This window comes from Podarcis erhardii (genome assembly GCF_964252035.2).
Source record: "Podarcis erhardii genome assembly, chromosome: 2".
Taxonomy (NCBI): Eukaryota; Metazoa; Chordata; class Lepidosauria; order Squamata; family Lacertidae; genus Podarcis; species Podarcis erhardii.
Window position 1 is genome coordinate 61,249,368 of NC_138498.1, and position 20,809 is coordinate 61,270,176.

A 20,809-nucleotide genomic window follows, 5' to 3' on the forward strand; every position below is an offset into this window, starting at 1 on the left:
GCGAGGGTGGGGCGAGCCGCCCATAGGGGCAGGGCACACCGCGGGGCCTCCAGAGTCTGCCTGCCTCCTCCCACTCAGCCACCCTACAGCTGGGGGGAGGCAGCAGGTGAACCGTTGGGGCAACGGGGAGCCTGCGTGTGCCGAAGCCACTGCGTCTCTCCCAGGAGAGATGTGTGGCTTGGGCGCACTGCAGGCCCTACAGTGAGTGCCGCCCGGCATTTTGTCACCCCTCTCAGTGGTAACACCCGGGGTGGCCCGCACCCACCGCACCCCCCTTCCTCCACCCCTAACATCATATACCATTGAAGTATATGTTATTTAACATATATATCACACATATTAACAGGCAACCACTATTATGACTATTTCAAGGCTTGCTTCCTCACTACTCATTTGCTAATTAATTTACATATACGGTAAGTGAATATTCCAATGTCCCAATAACACTGAACCTAAGTTTGCCAAGTGTCAATGAGAGGAGAAACTGAAAACTATTTTGATAGCATACAACCAGGCAGGCAGCAATCTCAATTCTAGTACCGTCTATTCCCACTTCTGTCAAGCACTGAATTTTACTACCATGACCTTTGAATAAATCCAACTATGCGGCTCAGAAACTGTTAAGCTTTAAATTAGTATTATATGCTGAAATACAGAAGGATATTCATCCACACAACTTTCACATTCACAACTAAAGGTGTCCCCCCCCCCCCATTCCACACTTCCTTTTTTAAAAATAAGCTGGCCTAACAAACTAGGTTTTTTCCTTTCTTTTCTTAAAATTGTTGGGGAACTTTAGTTTTTGTTTTTAACCGGGGGTAAAGAGCACTCCAGGGATTCTGGGAAGAGTAGCTTTCAAAAGGAGAGCTGTGGAAAAATCTGGTGAGTGAAGGAACTTCTGTTCATAACCCTCCATATCCTGTTGCACTAATTTAAGACTAATTAAACTCTGTTGCAAAAGAGACCATCTATTAAAAACAGCTATGCACAATGCAGAAGCTCAAGAACCCAATTCTGTCACCTTGGTTCCCTCTCTTGATTAGAGGATAGTAAATAATTGGCTTTCTCCATTGCAAATAGTAAATCTGTAGGCCTGACACTTGGGGAGCAAAATCTAATCCTAGTACACCAGCATCCTTATAAAAGGAGAATCTGGATGAATAAAAAACGAGGAGGGGTATTCATTTTTCTGGAAGCTAGCAAAGGAATAAGCCACCTGCCTTTGCCATGAGGATTAGGACACAGAACACCTTTTTATTCTACAAGTTGATCACTCTCAGAAGCTGAAACCATAATAGCCTTTGTGTCATTATAAAAGCACTGCACATTCATGAAAAAGTGATTTGTGTTGGAAAGTAATCCAGAGTAAACTGAATTGAATATTTTATGGAAATTAACTAGGCTTAGAATTTTGATACATTTTGACTATGCAATTTCCCCCCTGTGTTGGAATCTCATGTACTTTAAATGATAGTTTAGCAAAAATGACAACTGAAAAGAATGATTTTCAAGAGTTATGACATGCAACGGAGCAGCAGTCATTGCCTACCTGCAAAACAGACCATTGAAGCCAAAGTGCACAGAACCTCCCATTAAAAAATACTATTTATATGAGTTTATGGGTTAAGGGAACTTGGGAATTTAAATGTTTCTCTTTCTTGAAGTGGGCAATTATTTTGCGCAGGTTGATGTAAGACAGAACAAGTCACAGTGGAGTTCACTTTTGTATTTTTACAGCTTCAATTTCAAGTTGGTATCAGATGTACTAATCCCTTGGAAACTGCACATAAATCATTGCAATTCAATGAAAAGTAACAAAGAGTTTAAGAAAAAGCTCAAAAATATATTCTCCTAACAGTAGTGAATCGTGAAGGCAATTGAGAAAGAAAAATTGTCACTGGTGATGTGTGCAAAGTAATACAAAATGGTAGGAGGGGAGAACGTTAATTGCAATCTATGGTGCAGACTGGTCCAAAGGTTTCTGACATTCATCTATAAAATGCTTCCTCCAATCTTCAGCCTAGTCCTCCCAACATTATTCTATTCTATTGTTTTTTTATTTAAGTTGTATACTGTCCGTCATATGGAGATCACAGGGCAATTCACAAGATAAAAACACTCCTCCTCTCCATTACAGTGTGAATCCCTCCTCTCTCTCTCTCTCTCTCTCTCTCTCTCTCTCTCCCTCTCCCTCTCCCTCTCTCGCCCCCGCCTCCCAGGATTTTAACAGAAAATTCTACCCAGCACTAACTATGTCCTGCATAACCTGGACTAAGCCAGAAAGTGATGGAATCATCTAAAATGAAGGTAAGACTCTGTTTTAAGAATTCCTTTAAAACAAAAAACAAAACAAAAACCTCAGATTTTGACTCTCTGGTTACCTTTCTGATGCCATCAGAAGCCGATTTGCCTATTGTGTAGAGAACATCCCTGCTTTCCAACTCTACAATTCAATGATTCAAACACCTCACCCAAAATCTTTTTAAAGGTGCCACTTAAAGCAAAGAGTCTTCATCAGAAGAGAGAAATGATTCTCATCTCTCCCTTTGATCTTGAGGATCTGTCAATTTGTTCCCATCAAGGTGCTGAAGGTGATATGGGCAAGGCATGCTCTATTTGCACAGAGCCATCCTCAGTACCCACCCAATGGTCAGAAAATCTGTTTCCACTGGATGGTGCAGAGAAGCCATCTCCTGCTGCAAGGAACTATTATATTGCCAACAGAGACACTGGTGGCTCTGTCCCAACTTGCCAACCTAGCAGTTCGGGTTAGCGCCTCCGGTAATGGCGGAATTCCTCTGATCAGGAGAAATTTGCTTCGTAGGAATCCGGGTCTGGCCGCCACGGCGAAGGCAGAGACCCACTAGAAATCACAGGCGGGTGAAGCCTGTGAACGTGGGATTCGGCTGGCACCTTTTGCGCCTCCCCTACTCACGCGGAAACCCGGTTTCGGGGATCCGGAGCGACGTGGGGTGAGCGGCGCGGTGCTTCGAATTGACTGCTTCTTCCACGGAGCGAAGCCGCATAGCTGTTGCCAGAGAACGCTGACTTTTTCCTGTGGACAATTTGATCTTAAAGCAACTACCCGTGAGTAGAGCGGAGAATTGGATTTTTAAACGTCTTAATTTGGTGCCGAAACGGGGAGGTCTAAAACAGGAAGTCCACCTTCCCCTTTTGTAAATAGATTGAAGCAATGAGGATGCAAGCTGAAGTCTCGGAAAGCCTATTGTGAAGGACTAAATTTCCATCGGTAAAAAATACTAAACCCCCCTTGGTGGCAGGAGAAGAGGGGGGAAAGTTTTGGACTGAGTATACCTGCAGGAGAGAGCGAACAGAGTTAATATACCACCGCTCCGATCCTGGAAACGGGCTGCCAACAGGACTGACCGTGATTAGAACATTCACTGACAGTTAGCTAAATAAGAGGAATACATTGTTTCCATGGTCTCCGTCTGCGTTTAAAAAGGAGTAAAAGTAACAGAAAATTGAAACTAACTTTATTGTTTGAATTGAGTTTAAAAGGACTAATACAAATAGAAACTGTTTCCCTCTAGAGGAACTGTTTCCCTCTAGAGGAAGCTTTTGAAACTGTCACAAGAGCTGAGCTGGGGGAATCTCCAGCTGCAAGATAAAAACCTGTGAGATTCTGGGGACCTTGAATCGGTTAAGAATGTTGACAGAAGAGGCCTTAGTGGTTGTATTATGTAAGATAAGTGACTCGCTAGAACAGCTTCACAAAAAGGTGGATGTGGTAACTACCAAAATTGACAATTTGGGACAAAAAGTGAATACCAATATAGAAACTATTCAGAAACTGACACAGGAATCTACTTTGACATGGCAAACTGCGGAGAAGGCTAGGGAGAAAGTTATTGCCATTGAACCTAAAGTAACACAATTGGAGAGAGAGAGAGTCCCAGCCTTACAGATGCAATTTGATGACCATAAGTTGATGCCTGCTATGATTGAATTTAAAGAAAATCAGATTTCGGGGATCAGAGCCCTACCTGAACTGGAGAAGGAAAGTTTGATAGATTTCCTTACACAGGAATTTGATGACTTTTGGGACCGGGACTTGGGTCAAGAAGAGATTAAAACTGTGAGGGCTCTCGGACTTGGAAGAGGAGGGAAAAAAGAGAAGAACAAAATAAGAGACTGTTGGAACTACCAGAGGAACTTAGAAGAACAACAGTCAAGAGTGGAAATTTTGAAAGACGTTCTGAAATACCTTTCAGATTTTAGATTTAACTACGGAGATTTGGTTGCCCTGTCGAGAAGGAATAAAATCATCTCTAGGTGGGAGTTTCCCCGAGATCTACTCTTTAGCCTCAAAGGAAGGAAAATGAAAATAAGATCAGTGGAAGACAAAGTAAAGTTCATGTATAAATATGAAGAAGACTTGCAGAATGGACTTGGAAAAGAGTTAAGAGCATCGGACAGAAGATCACCAGGTTGATGGACTATAGGGAATTGGTGGATATGACTGGCAGAATCCGGGACCAGGGAGAAGAGTCGGTGGAAGAAGATTGGAAAAAGTTTATTTTTTTTTAAAAAAATAATTTTTATTAATTTTCATAAACAAAAAACACACAAATAAAAACATTCACAAACAACACATGACTTCCCCATGCCTCCCCTTCACTGCACCCTTGTTTCAAATTTTTTAGCAATCCTTCATTCCATTTCTATATTTAATTTCCCTCAAGATTCTCTTGACTTAAATATTTACAGCTATAATTCTCTGTTTCTTAGCCCTTGACATTTTATCAGTCTGAGATTTTGCAACAGTTCTTAAGATATATTTTAAATTTTTTCCAGTCCTCTTCCACCGTCTCTCTCCTCTGATCACGGATTCTGCCGGTCATCTCTGCCAGTCCCATAAATTCAGTCACCTTCATCTGCCATTCTTCCAGAGTAGGTAATTCTTGCATCTTCCAATACTTTGCCAGGAGAATTCTTGCTGCTGTAGTCGCATACATGAAAAAAGTCCTATCTTTCTTTGGTACCAATTGGCCGACCATACCCAAGAGAAAAGCCTCCGGTTTCTTTGCAAATGTCCACTTAAGGATTTTCTTAATTTCATTACAGATCATTTCCCAGTAGGCTTTAACCTTTGGGCAGGTCCACCAAAGATGATAGAAAGTTCCTTCACATTCGTTACATTTCCAGCATTTGTTATTGGGCAAATGGTATATCTTTGCAAGCTTGACTGGGGTCATGTACCACCTATAGATTATTTTCATTATGTTTTCTTTCAAGGCACTACATGCCGTAAATTTAAGGCCTGTGGTCCATAACTGTTCCCAGTCAGCGAACATAATATCATGACCTAAGTCTTGTGCCCATTTGATCATAGCTGATTTAACCGTTTCATCCTGTGTATTCCATTTCAGCAACAAATTATACATTTTAGACAAATTCTTAGTATTGGTCTCTAACAATTCTGTTTCCAATTTTGACCTCTCCTTCTGAAATCCTAGTTTCCTGTCCTGCTTAAAAGTCTCATTTATCTGATAATAATGTAACCAGTCTCGAACTTTGGATTTTAGTTTCTCAAAGCTCTGTAATTTAACTTTTTCACCATCATATTCTATAATTTCACAATATTTTGGCCAATTAGAATCCATGTTAAGTTTTTTCACCGCTCTAGCTTCCATTGGTGACAACCATCTGGGTGTTTTATTTTCCAACAAATCCTTATATCGATTCCAAACATTATACAAAGCTTTCCTGACAATATGATTTTTAAAGCCCTTATAAACCTTTGCCTTGTCATACCATAAATATGCATGCCAGCCAAAATTATTATCATACCCTTCCAAGTCTAAAATGTCTGTGTCTTCAAGAAGTAGCCATTGCTTCAACCAGCAGAAAGCTGCTGCTTCGTAGTAAAGTCTTAAGTCTGGCAGAGCAAAACCCCCCCTATCTTTTGCATCAGTTAAAATCTTAAATTTTATTCTGGACTTTTTGCCCTGCCAGACAAATTTGGATATATCTTTCTGCCACTTCTTGAAACAATCCATCCTATCTAGAACTTGCAGTGTCTGAAACAAAAACAACAATCTCGGCAATACATTCATCTTAATAACGGCAATTCGGCCTAACAAGGATAGTCTCAACCTAGACCATATGTCAAAATCTTTCTTAACTTCCAGCCAACATTTCTCATAATTGTCTTTAAACAAATTCATGTTCTTAGATGTTAAATTCACCCCCAGATATTTCACTTTTTTTGTTATTTCCAAACCAGTTTCCCTTTGAAAACTATCTTTTTCCCCCATCGTTAGATTTTTTTCCAGCACCTTTGTCTTCTGTTTATTTAATTTAAAACCAGCCACTTGACCAAATATTTCAATTAGTTCTAAAACTCTTTTTGTACTGGCTTCTGGCTGCTGCAAAGTCAAAACTAGGTCATCTGCAAATGCTCTTAACTTATAATGTTTAGCTCCGAGGTGTATTCCTTCAACCAGCTGGTCCCTTCTAATCATATTCAACAACACCTCCAGGACCGATATAAACAATAGAGGGGATATTGGGCAACCCTGTCGTGTCCCTTTTTCTATTGGGATCTCGTCCATAACCACACCATTCACAATTAATTTAGCTTTTTGCTCAGAGTATATTGCACCTATACCGTTTTCAAAATTTTGGCCTACCCCCATCCCATGGAGATTCCTCTTCATGAAGCTCCAAGAAATATTGTCAAAGGCTTTCTCCGCGTCCACAAAAATCAAAACTGCTTTTCTATTTATATCAGTCTCCAGTAGTTCCAAAATATCTATAATGTTCCTTACATTATCTGACATATGTCTCCCTGGGAGAAAGCCTGTTTGGTCCTTATGAATCTCCTCTAACAACACTTTTTTAAATCTTTTTGCTAAAATGTCTGCAAAAATTTTATAATCCACATTTAAGAGTGATATAGGGCGGTAGTTCTTAACTTGATGTTTCTCAGTTTCTGTCTTCGGTATAAGTGAGATAAATGCTTCTTTCCACGATTCGGGAGCCTTTTTCCCCTCCAAAATTTGGTTGCAAACTTCTTTCAATGGTTGTATTAGCCATCCCTTCATTGCTTTATAGTATCTCGCCGTCAGGCCGTCTGGTCCTGGTGATTTTCCCAATTGCATATTCTGGATGGCACCCTCTATTTCCTGGTTCGTAATTTTCTCATTTAAAATCCTTTTATTTTTTTCCGAAATCTTTGACAGTCCATGTTTTTTAATAAATTCTTCTATCTCTTGTTCATCTTTTGGCCCTTGTGCATACAATTTCTTGAAGAAACTTTGAAAACAATTACTAATTTCATTTGGTTTATTTATAGATTTTCCATCTACCTCGAGAAATGTCACAGTATTCAACTTTTGTCTCTTTTTCAGTTGCCATGACAGCAGTTTCCCACATTTATCTGCTGATTCAAAAGTTTTTTGCCTCATTTGTTTTATTTTCCATTCTATTTCTTGGTTCATCAATTCCATGTATTGGGTCTGGTAATACTTTATTTCTCTTAAAATCTCCTGGGATTTAGGTTTTGATCTCAGTTTCTTCTCTCCTTCTTTCATTTGTTTCCAAATTTTTTCTTTCTTCTCATTCTGTTGTTTCCTTTTTATCGAATTCTGCTGGATTAGAAAACCACGCATCACGGCCTTGCTTGCATCCCATATTATTCTTCTTTCCACATCTGTTCCTAGGTTTATTTCGAAGTAGTCTTTCAAAGTCTTTTGGGCCTTTTTATAAATTGCTTCATCTCTAAAAAGAGTGTCATTCATTCTCCATCTGAAGGTTCCAGCTGTTGTCAATTTCATTTCCATCTTTACTGCATTATGGTCGGAGCAAGTTTTTGGGCAGATTTCTGTTTTTTTAACCCTTGGTGCCAGATTGCTAGAAATCCATATTTGGTCAATCCTGGTCCATGTCATTTTTGCTTCAGAGAAAAAGGTCCCCTCTCTTTCCAGAGGGTTCCTTGTTCTCCAAATGTCAATCAAGTCCATTGTGTCAGTCAGTTCGAAGAAAGTCTTTGGTAGTCTCCCATCCTTAGAAATTACTTGTCTTTGAGCTTTATCCATATTTGTGGAGACAACTCCATTCATATCACCCATCATTATAATTTTATAGTCCATAAAATCCATTAATGTCTCATGCAACTTCTTGAAAAACTCAGCCTTCCCCTCATTAGGTGCATAAATTCCTACAATCAGAATTTTTTCTCCTTGAGTTTGAATTTCCACTGCCAGAAATCTTCCTTGTTCATCCTTAAAGATCATTTTTGGTTCCAATTTTTCCTTGACATAGATCACCACTCCTCTTTTCTTAACTTTATCTGAGGAAATAAATTCCAGTCCTAATCTCTTATTTGTCAAAAGTTTCCTGTGTATTCTGGCAATATGGGTTTCTTGCAAGCATATTATGTCTAAATATTCTTTCTTTAATATATGAAACACTTGAGCCCTTTTTCGGGGATGGTTAAGACCATTGCAGTTCCAACTCAGAAGTTGCAGAGACATTTTTGTTACTGGGTATCTTTTCCACCGACTGCTCCAAGTTCTTGTTCCTGATCGGTCGGTGCTGGGGTCAATCCAAATGATAGGTTTGCAATATCCGGTATTTCTCTCTCACTCACAGTTCCTTTCTGAAAGTCTTCAAAATTTCTCTCCAAAAAGTGTTCTTTATCTTGAATTGTTTTTATTTTGATTTTCTTCCCTTTAAAATTAAAGGACAACCCTTGTGGGAACTCCCACCTGAATGGAGTGTTGTTTTGTTTCAATAAATCCACTAAATCTTTGAATTGAGTCCTCACCTCCAAAAAATATTTAGGAATATCTTTAAAAATCTGTATTTGAGAATTCTTAATAATCAAAGCCTTCTGGAAGTGTAGGTTCAGTATTTTGTCTCTTTCTTCCTTGGATCTCAAAGTGATTAAGCAATCCCTTGGTTTCTTGCCTTGCTTCCTGCCAATCCGGAAAGCTGTAGTTATTACAAATTCATCTTCTTCTCCTTCTAATTCGTCAGTCCAAAATTCTTGAAACTTATCTGTGAGAAATTCCCCAAGGTTGCCCTCTTCCTCTTCTGGTACCAATCTCAATTTCAAATTCTTGCCTTTCCTCTCCAATTCCATAAGAGCCAAAGTTGCATCATGTTCATGTACCTTCTTTGCAATGGGCGCAAATTTTCCCTTAGTTTCCTCGGCAGTGCTCTTAGCGATCTCGGCTATTTTCCTTGTTTCCGTACTTTCTTGAATTAGACGATTTATAGAGTCTGTATTAGATGATATTGTCGTTGTGTTCAAATCCAATCTTGTTGTCAATTCTGTCAATTTCTTAGAGTTCTCTGTAGATTGCTTAGTGAGTGCTTCTAAAGATTGGTTTATTCTGAGCAGTGCCTGTGTCATAGAATCCATTGATGCTGTTGTTACTTTTTCCTGTGCAGCTGCTGCTCCTGATATGGAGCTTCTTTTCTGAGCCTGCTTTTGAGCCTGTTTTGTTTTGCTTCTTGTTGATATTTCATCCAGTGGAGTGCTCATAACTCAAGGTCGTTCACACAGGAAGGTTGCAAGTGGAAAATCCCACTTCTTTACCTCAATACAGCAGTCTCTCTTTTAGTCCTCTAGAGGGAGAAATTGTATCCAGGCAGGAATAACAAAGAAACAGGGAAGCAAATAGCCATGCAAGGTCCCAAAGAGATAAAAGTCCAACCCAAAGTCCCACTTTGTTGCAATTTGAAATCAGATTCTGCCAAGTAAAGTCCCGTTATTATATTTCAAATAAAGTCTTACTTTGTATCCACAGTCCTCTCTTTTTTGACAGTTCGTTTCTAGGCGCTCACCGCTCAGGCAGCCTGGTCAGAGGTATCGGCAGCGGAGAGTTTCCCGTTCACAACTTTCTTCTTCTAGCGGGTTAAATTAAGTCAATTTTTCCTTCCCCCCTTCTCCCGCTCAGTGGGGGGAAGACCCTTTCAATGTCAGGTTTAGCAAAGTTTAAAAAGCGTTCCCTTTAAATACAGCTTGCTCTTCTGATTGCTGCGTCAGTCGTGCAGTTCCGGGAGGCTGACTTCCTTAATTTTTGCCTTTCCCGTTTTCAGCCAAATCTTCTTAATTTAAAAGTCCCATTCAATTTGTTTTGCAGTTCTTACTCACGGGTATTGTTGCCAATCGGTAGTTTCAGGAAGGAATCGGCGCTCTCCGTCAATGGCGACGCGGCTTCGCTCCGCGAGCTGGGTTGCGATCCTCAGCACCGCGCTCACACCCGATGCCGCTCCGGAGCCTTTAAAAAGACTCTTTTGCGATACCGGGGGGCGCAAAGGTGCCCACCGAATCTCCTTGTTCCCAGCTTCAGCGCCTGTGATTTTAGGGGTCCCCCGCTCGCCGTAGCGGGTCAGACCTGAACTCACGGAGCAGTCCTGCTTCGGAGCTCGAAGCAAGGACCGCCATTAAGACGCTGGCGCCGACCGGAAGTCGAAGATTGGAAAAAGTTTAAAGACTATTTATAAAAATATTGTAAAATTAATGAGTGTTAGAAAAATGTTGGAAAGGAGCTATATAGCTTTAGTAGAAATGTTGCAAGGAATTAAGTACAAATAGATTATTACAGTACTAAAGGGAAAATAAAGTTAAAATATGTTAAGACATATATTAAAGGGGAAAATAAGGTTAGAATACGTTAAGATAAATTACAGGACAGAAAACAGAGGAAGATGGAAAGGAATTGCTGAAACAGTTAATTAAAGTGGAATACAAAAAGGGAGGTGTGAGGAGGTCGTTGAAACAAGTAAATGAAAGTTAAGATACTGAACTTATTAGATGTGTTTTAAATTGTGTTTGTTTGGTTTTGTTAATTTAATGTTTGGGGGTTGGTGTTGTGTGGTGTTTTTGCTTTCGTATTGTATTGTTTTGTTTTGTTTAATTCTTTGTCTTTATTTTGCAGTTTTTAAAATGTTAATAAATATTATTTTTAAAAAAGAGAAGCCATCTCCTGCTGCAAGGAACTATTATATTGCCAACAGAGACACTGGTGGCTCTGTCCCAACTTGCCAACCTAGCAGTTCGAAAGCACACCAGTGCAAGTAGATAAATGGGTAACACTGCGGTGGGAAGGTAAACACCATTTCTATGCGCTCTGGCTTCCAGCATGGTATACCATTGTGCAAGAAGCAGTTTAGTCATGCTAGCCACATGAGCCAGAAAGCTGTCTGCGGAAAACGCCTGCTCCCTCGGCCTGAAAATTAAGATGAGTGCCGCAACCCTATAGTCGCCTTTGAGTCGCCTTAACCATCCAGGGGTCCTCTATCTTTACCTTTTTTACCTATATTGCCAAAACCCATCCTGGCAATGCTAAGCACACAAGATCCAACTGTGGGATCCCTAACCCCTGGCAATATTCAGATCAGCTTTCCTTCATATCAGATTCACCAAATACTTGGTAAAATCAGATAGAGTGCAATTTTGAAAAATATTTCATTTGCATGCCTGAACCCTGCATACCTTGACCATAACGTACCCTCTGATTCTCATAGGTACCAGGCTCCACCTTAGTTGGCCATTCAGAATCCCTGACTTGTCATGCCCTGAAACATTTTATACAATCCTCTCAAAGAAGACAAACGTGCACATGGATCTTCCTTCAAACTCCAGCTGTGCTGGAAACCATTGTCCCTCAATTCTTTGGGGAAGGGCCATAGTTCCATGATAAAGCATCTGCTTTGGTTCAGAAAGTCCCCCATTTGCCCTCTGCCAGGTATAGCTGGAAAAAGACTTCTGCCTGCAACCCTAGAGAGCTGCTACCAGTCAGTGTAGCCAATATTGAACTAGATGATCCTATGGCCTGACTAAGTATAAGGTAGCTTCCTATGTTTGTCTGTTTAGACCACTCCCCTTCCCTGGGGGGTGGAGTTGTGGGCGGGCATCCAAGACCTCACTGTGACCTGGCAGGGGGCAGAGTGATGCCGCCCACATCATCGGGACTCCCAGCCACGTTATGTCCCCCGACTGACCAATCGGGTTAGCCGGGGGGGGGGGCATAGCCTGAAAAAGTAGCTTCCTATGTTTGTTTACTTCAATTGCCTTTCTACTCTGCTCCCTCTGCTAATGGTCTTATCTACTTTCTTCTTTCTCTTATATGTAGGTCAGCAATGAAGGGTTTCTTTCAACATCTCCAACAGAGCATGTCAAGGGAAGAGAGGCATGCTCTCTCTTTTCCCTATTTGGCCACAGGCCTACAACTATGGGTCTCAGGAAAAATAAACTCCTTGTTGTTTTGTTCATGTAGACATTGAACCTGCATTGTAGCAGGAAGCTTAGGGAAGTATGGTGGTGACATTCTAGAGAGCAGCAGAGAGGGATTATCTGAGACATATTCTAAGCAACTGTAATAGGTTATCTTTAGGACATGCAATGCATGAGCTGCTGCTGGGAGATACTGAGACAGAGAGCTTCTTGGGGAAAGTACCAACATAAGATGGCGGCTGAGGATAGAAAATTGGACCTCCAAGTCAATGAGCTTCAGTAACAAAGACAACTTCCTCATATTTCGTATTTGAATGAAAATTACTCCACAGGTGGCTTCAGTGTTTTATTTTTCCATCCTAATTTGGTCTGATTCTTGTATCTTGGCACTTCAGTCTTTTACTGCAGATAATTTTCTACTAAATGAGGTTTTTGAATCTGAAACAAATGCACCTCACAAAGCAAATGCATCTCTTGTCGGTCTGCATGATAAATATTAAAATAAGCATTGTAACGGTTCATGCAGGGAATATTTATACAAGAATGCTGCAGATGTTGTAAAGCAATGGTAATTGCCAAATCAATCATTCTTAACCTTTTGTCTCAGACATTACATAACGCTTATGCTAAAGCTTGGCTTAATTTTTCAGGGTGTAAGTGGTGCTGTAATCATAGCTATAACGTACAGGTTCACTGGAGCCTTCGTTTTAAATGTACCGTTGTCAGTTTACACAGAAATCTGACTATAAGCCATCTGTTGCTGAAACTGGTCATTATCAATTTTGTCAGTCTGTTACTAAGTTCTGCAGATGCTAACCAGTTGGAACCATCTGCTTGTGTCAAAAAGTAACAGTTCATTTTGAAGGAGAGAAAACTGGCATTATTGGAGAATACTTACAATGTGCTCTTGACCTCAGCAGAGGTAGAGCAAACCAAGATATCAGAGTAACAGTCATTTGTGAAATAAGTATGCTAAAAGAAATGACTATTTGCATCTCACTTCCCTGCAAGGTCAACTTGAAGCTACTGAGTAACAATATTCTAGAAATTGACTTAATACTAGTTTTCTATTTCTGTAGACTGTGGCCTGCATTTCTGCACTGGATATAAGGGTTCCAAATTTTCCTTATTTTCTGAAGTCAAACTTGGTAATTCTAGCTGAATTTTTTGCCCTATACTTCCTCCCTTCACTGTGATTAGTTCACTCCCTCCCTCGCGTCACACACACACACACACACACACACACACACACACACACACACACCTTCCACAACCCACTGGTGCAATATGATCTACTACCTTTGGGGAATCATTATTTTAAAGTGTAGCATGTTGAAGGGGTAATATTTTAGTTTGCCATGAGCTAGCTCAATTTTATGGGAACATAAATGAAATAATGAATTTATTTGATGGATCTCACAGCAAATGTCAAAATTCAACAACTTACCCAGGAATCTATCTTCCTAAAGAATGGGTTCTAGTGCACTAATGGCGCATGCAGGTAATGTATTTAAAATAATAAAGCAGAATGGGGCCTATTATCACTGAAGGCTCATTCTTTTCCTTGAGTCTCTGTCATGCCATTATTTATTATTTTCCTAGTTCACGTACAGCTGCTCAAATTCACAGGAATAAAAGCCCTGTGCTCAAAGCACTGGTGAGACTGAAAGATATTCCCATGAACTTTCACTGAAAACAGAACAAAGAAATGAACATGATAATGATCAAATTTCAAATCGGATACACTGTTCAAACCACAGGGGCTAGATACACTTCCATGACAATACTAACATGACAACAATAATATTTACTGCATGTAGCTCATGCAATCAGGATGGCTTTCATAAATATCACAGCAACTAGTGAGCAGATTTTATCATCTAGTGCTGTGATAGAGGATGAGGCTATTCAGTTTTCCTGTTTAGTCATGCTCATGCACTCCATTTTGTATAGTACTGGTAAACTTTTCCGGTTTTTTAATTATTATTTTTAATGGTGCAACAGTGCTTTCATAGACTACTGTCAATATTATGTAGATATTGTATAGTCTGCTTCCTGCAAAAATGTAAGTAAACTGGAATATTTATTATTTAAAAAATAATATTCAAGATTGCAGTTGGAATAAAATAAAATAATAATAATAATAATAATAATAATAATACCCCACCCATCTGGCTGGGTTTCCCCAGTCACTCTGGGTGGCTTCCAACAAAATATTAAAAATACAATAAAACATCAGACATTAAAAACTTCCCTAAACAGGGCTGCCTTCAGATGTCTTCTAAAAATCAGATAGTTGTTTATTTCCTTGACATCTGATAGGAGGGCATTCCACAGGGCGGGTGCCACTACCGAGAAGGCCCTCTGCCTGGTTCCCTGTAACTTCACTTTTTGCAGTGAGGGAACAGCCAGAAGGCCCTTAGAGCTGGACCTCGGTGTCCGGCCTGAAATGATGGGGGTGGAAGGGAGGGAAATGGCCCCATCTATGAAATTTGCCACTTGAAGGAATTGCTTCACAGTGCATCATGGCATGGCTGGCCTTGGAGATAGAACCATCATTACCCATACACTCTGAAAGCATCCTTAGAGATTATACAAATATATTCCAATCTCATCCAAAAGCAATCCCTGGAAGTTCAAACGGAATTAGTCTAACACCACTGCTGTTTAACTTTTATTATGTGCAAGTACTTATTGTTAACTTTGAGCTCCACATTTCTTTATTCCTGCAAATATCGTAAAAATGAAAAGGAACAGTGTTACATAAAAGTACAAATCTGATCATATAAGCATTAACTTGAGACATTTGGTGCACTGAGGAGAGATCCCAAGTGCTTCCTGGGATCATTGCTGGCTCCCCTCTCTCAATCTCTGCTCAGGAGTGGCAGGAGTGCAGTGCATTGTGGGCTTATTAAAGTACCAGGCCTTTTCAAAGATACAGGTCCCTTACCAAAGCAGCAGCCTGAGAACTCTAGCCACAATACTGGCACACAGGAGAGTTCCCCATACCCAGGGGTGGCATTCAAGGCGGGGCCCCTATTTGGTTTTTATTACTTTGGGTTCCTATTTGACATACTGTTGGTTGCTTCATATTACCTGTAGGACCCTAAGCTTCTTCATGAAATAGTATTCTTCCTCTGCTGCTACACACTCTGCTGCAGAATATTTTAGAGATCAGGTCTGCATGAAGCCAATATGCTAATGTCATTTTGTTTCGGCCAACATTACCAGCAACAGAGGGTGAGGCAGCCTTTGCCAGTCCGGTGCACTCTATGTATTTTGGGCTAAAGTTCCCATCAGCACCAGCCAGCACAGCTGCAGCAGATGGGAGTTGTATACTTAACTATCTGGGATGCACCAGGCTGGCAACGACTGTGCTAACGGCTTCAGGAAATGGGGAGAGGGGTTGAAATAGCATAGGAACAAGGCGTGGAATTCAGCTTGCACACCAGATCCAATGACTGTAGTCATTGCAGAGAATACCCATAGTTTTGTGCTGTTATAAAGGGTTGCCAAGTCCCAAATATTTTCTTTAACTCATTCTAATGCTTCCCTTCTTCCCTGGGTATCTGCTATGTGCTCTGCACACCTAACAATCAACTAGCAACCACAAATAAAGGTTGTCTGTCCAGAACTATCCAATTTTTTTCAAGGTTGGTTTGCTTCTTAGTTTTTGTTTTTTTGTTCCAAAGCAATTTGAAAGTGACTGTACTAAAAACAGTAAGTTAACTATAGCCCTTAGGTTTACCCTAGCAAACCACAGATATCCCCCCCCCCCACATGACATTGGAAAAGACATGTCTTAAAGCTATAACTTCACCATAAATAACAGCTGGAACAAAACCACCCTAAACTGCTATGTATATACTACACACAGGAGCTAAATTCATCTGCAGTAGAGCAGCCAAAATGAATGACAGATTTGATTCATACACTCAGCGTGAAAGATGCACAATTAGATGTACAATGATGTTTCTAGCCAGGAGTAACGCAAATTCATATATATCTAGTGATGAGGTCAATATATGCTTAGCAGGAGAGCAGGATGAACAACAAACATCTGAATGTTCATATACATCCAAGTGGATACTCTACTTGAACTAGATCTTATAAATCATAAAAACAATCTTTAAAATTTGTTTAGGGAGAAAATACAATGGAATCAGGAACCATCAACTCAATATTCATAACATTGTGCATGATTATCTGCATGGCAAATAGTTACAGATGGTTTTGTCTGCATTTGGGGACTGCATAATCTAAGGACGGTAAATCCTTTCCAATTATGGTTTAACTTTGACATATGCCACGTATGTAGCCTGCAAGCTTGACTGATCCAGTCAAATTTTAATTACGGTACAACCTCATTTATTCCCCTTCCCTGAGGGACATTCAAGTCATTCAGATAACTAATAGTTCAGGTACGTGGGGCAGGTACTTTTGTAAGGCAACACTGGCATATGGTGCCTAAGGAAATCACAATGAATTTGGGCAAAACTGCTTCTAGTATATTTTGCATGTCGAAATTTACCTTTAATGTCATCACCCCAAATTTCTGTCTATTATTTCCTTAGTGGTCATGAACAACTTACTCTGAAGACCAGTTCTGAAAAATGTCACACTCCCAATAAATCTCAGTTGTACAGCAAAGCTTGATCTTATGCATGCTTTTACTTGCAAGTCCCACTAAGTTCAAGTGTGCATGCATAGGTGTCCAGGCCACTTAAAATACTGCATTTGTAGGTGTAAGCTTAAGATATGTTTACACTTAAAAACAAAAAGTGTAATTGCAACAGATATCATACGCTAGTCAGGGGGTTACAACTGGCTGCAGGTCCCTGATTAATGCACAGTCGGGGGCAAACCCCAAGTTTGCATTCATATAATAGGTCATGGTTAGAATCAAAGCACGACAAAGCTCCAAGGAACTACCCACTTCCTATTAAGGCAGAAAACAACCCTTTTGAGAGGGTGCAGATAACATCTGTAAATAACTACTTACATAAGCAATCTAACATTCATCTAAAGTGGGGATGCCCTGCTTTGGATACCTCATTTTAGGTTGGATAAGTTTCTGCTAGCAGCAGGACTCTTTTGCTCATGACACCTTCATACATAGTGCAAAACTTCCTCCACACATGAACCCAGAACATTTAGTTATTTCCTTGCCTTTGAAAAGCAGGTGAAGTTCTTAAATTCTACTAGCACAAAGTAACTAGGAATTTCAAATCTGAAGGATGGAGATTTTTTTAGTGTTTCTCTTATTCTTTTGCTATAATTGGGTTGTTGGTCCTTAGCATTATTAATGTGTTTTAACATTCTTAATGCCTGATCAATTCTTTGTGCATTTTATACTTTTTGGCTTTCTGCAAGTCAAAAAGAAACAATGACACACTTTTGGAGCCAGTAAGAGTTTCCATTTTGTTCCATTGGATCAGAGCATGCCTCCGATTTCATTTGTGTGTCAAGGCAATTGCATATTCTAAATAGGGCAACAGTAGACAGAAAACTCAGTGCATCTTCCCAAATGTGAGCAACGAAGAAAGCTAGTTAGCCTTGCTCCGTTACTCATCCTAATTAAAATATGTGTCAAGAGTCTCAATTGACTTTTCTGCTCTTTTCTCTAGATACGTTACACTCCCTCCCACAAGAACAGCACAGAATGTTGATGCTTTTCTATTCTGCTTAATTTCTGAAATAAAGGGCTGGAGGACAAAGGACTAAATAGTAGCTTTTAAACAGACAGCCTTTCACATGGACAGCCTTTCACCCAGATGATACTTTCTCTAATACCAGGTGTATGGAGGTTACTATATTAATGATTGACAAAAGGTGCTCTGTTCTTCTGGCGGCGGCCCAAATCCAGGAATTCCCAAATAACACAGATTACCTTAACCCATTTCAATCTGATCTTTAACCTGGTTTCGGAACTAAATCTGCCTTGGTTGCCCTGGCTGATAACCTTTGCGCGAATAGGTGAATGCATACCTGCTGATTCTCCTAGGGTTGCCATATCCCAAATGTGAAAATCCAGATAAAGCTGTTGACTTTTGGGGAGGGGGTGAAGTTGTTGAGATTTTTGGGGGAAATCTCCCCCCCCCCAAAAAAAGTCTTTGGGCTTTGGGGGGATTTTTAAAGTATTTTTATTACAAAAATCACCCTAGTTGCTATATGTTCACCCAGACGCCATTTTGACAGTCTGATTCCCGGACATGTCCAAGAAAACCCAGACGTATGGCAGCCCTAGATTCTCCTAGACATTTTAGCAGCATTTGATACTATCCATCATGGAATCCTTCTAGATTACTAGTGAGGAATGGTAGGAGGAGGCACCATGCTCCAATGGTTTTGCTCTTATCTAACAGGTCACTTCTAGAAATTGGGGCAGAGGAGGGGTTGTTTTGTACCATGATATTTATGCTGCAACGTTCAGAGTCCTATTTTGTTTCCATGTTGTTCAACATTCATATGAATCTGCTGATGGAGTGAGGTGTCATTAGTATACAAGTGGCACCCAGTTCAATTTCTCCTTTTCACCTCATGCATACCAATCTCGATTCAAAAGGCATCGATCCCCCTCATTCCTTTATAGATCTATAAAGCTTTCAAATAGATAAAGATAAGGAGGTAGGATCCAGTTTGACTTCTGATCACCAGCAATGTTAGACGAGCACAATAAATTCATTAATCTAAAGGTGATGCTGCAAATAGTAATAATTTTAATAAAGCTAAATAAAAATCATGATTGTGGCATAATGATAACTGGAGAAAATGAGAACTGTAAGAGGTCTGCACTCTTAGCTGACAAACCTGCTTTGTTTCTTGTATTCTTTTCTGCTGGTGACCACGATAAATACTCTTTCCTGAGTGCCAATTAATTCAAGTCACAAACATCTGCCCTGGATTCTTGTAGGTAATTAGAATTGCAGGTTATCAACAGGAAGCCGGTACCCACTGGCACTTCAGATAATTGTCTTTCAATATTAGCACATCTCTGTCTCCCACTAAAGGTCACTGTGCATTCAATCAAGCTACCTCCATTCTCCTGTTTCATTTGCTAAAGCAGCGGCAAAAGTCACTACCATTGTCACAGATATTCCAAAGAGTCAGTGGAAAAAAGCTATGGGCATTGTAAGTCAGACACATGAGCAATGTAAGCTTTACAGCAGGTTGCTGTACTGGTTTTCTGAAATGGCTCGCTAGTTAATGAGAAAAACACTGAAGCCTAGTTAAATGCCCATGCACTTGAATTTAATTGGGGGAAAACCATATGGAGAAAATATATAATTATGATGGAGCAAAGCTGTTGGTCATGCTCACCAGCATGTGGAATATTGGTAAAGCTGTTATTTCCCAGTGGACAAATTCTAAACATTCTTTTGCCTACTTTGTAAAGAGTAACCGCTTACCATTACACTGAAGTTCATTTTAAAAACCGAACTAGAAACTGTTTGCATAAGAGCTTCAAAATTATGTTTCCTCCATCCAACGTTTTAAAGAAAAATAAATAAAAATTATCTACACAAAATACCAATCTTTTTTATAATAAAGCATAACCACATATTGGGAGGATGCAAATATGGCCAAAGATCATGCTTCAAATGAATGATTAGTATTCATATACCATATCAAAGTGTTCTAAGTGCTGAACATACATTTACTTACTCATTTAAAAATAATAAGATGTATACCCCATCTTTCTAAGCAAATACCAGCTCAATGTAGGTTACAACAATTTCCAAATAAAAACCGCCATTTTTTAAAAAAAAAACAAATTAAAAACCACAAAACAAATTAAAAAGCAAAAAACAATGAGAGTAAAGTGCAGAAAAACAAAACCCACACTATAAAAAAGCCCATAACTTCAACACATGCTTTAAAGCAAGCAATGAAGAGCTAGATGCACCTTTCTGGGTGTGGCATCTCCTTCCAACTCTATGCAGTACACTAGTATTATCCCCATAATACAGATGAGGCAAGGCTGAGAGAGGTGCAAGCCCAGTGTCACCACCTGCTGTCTCCAGGCACATGTTGCAGCCCCAGTGCCCAACAAGTGCCTTGGGCAGCTGTTTGCATAAGGAGAGAAGCCTTCATTGGTGCCAATAGATGCAAACAATTGTTGGGAGAAGGGGAGGCTTCTGATGCATACAGCAACTATGGATGCCATTTTCACTAAGATCATGTCAGGAGAAAAAGGGTTAAACTTAATCTCCTTGTTACCTGGTTCCCAATGCTACTATCTGCATAATGAAAAAGTTAATCACCTTCACCCAATTTAATGGGTCTTGCTTAGCTCTTGCTTAGCTCTTAGCTAAGCTAAGCTCTTAGCCACTTCATGTACAACAACACTAGCTCTCATCTGCAACTTAACATCTGCCCTTTGCAAAGCCTTAGACTTAGAATGCCCAGTCTTCAAAAATGGTGTTGCACTTCAAGGCAAGAGATTTCTACCAAAAGGGGATACAGGAATTACTGTTGTATCAGGTCAAAGCAGAATTACTGCTATATCAGGTCAAAAAGTCAGCTGTGGGGCAGGACAGACTCTGAGATTTCACTTTAACAACAACCACAACCACCACAATATCTGTAGCCATT

General features: G+C 40.0%; 1 long non-coding RNA gene across 1 annotated transcript; it reads left to right on the forward strand.

Annotated features, from left to right (window-relative positions):
- Positions 1-801: 801 nt before the first annotated feature.
- On the forward strand, positions 802-17,932 carry LOC309335407. Its single transcript, XR_014153480.1, has 4 exons — positions 802-882; positions 2,220-2,307; positions 13,294-13,362; positions 17,842-17,932. It is a non-coding gene; the product is annotated as an uncharacterized lncRNA (long non-coding RNA).
- The last annotated feature ends 2,877 nt before the right edge of the window (positions 17,933-20,809 follow it).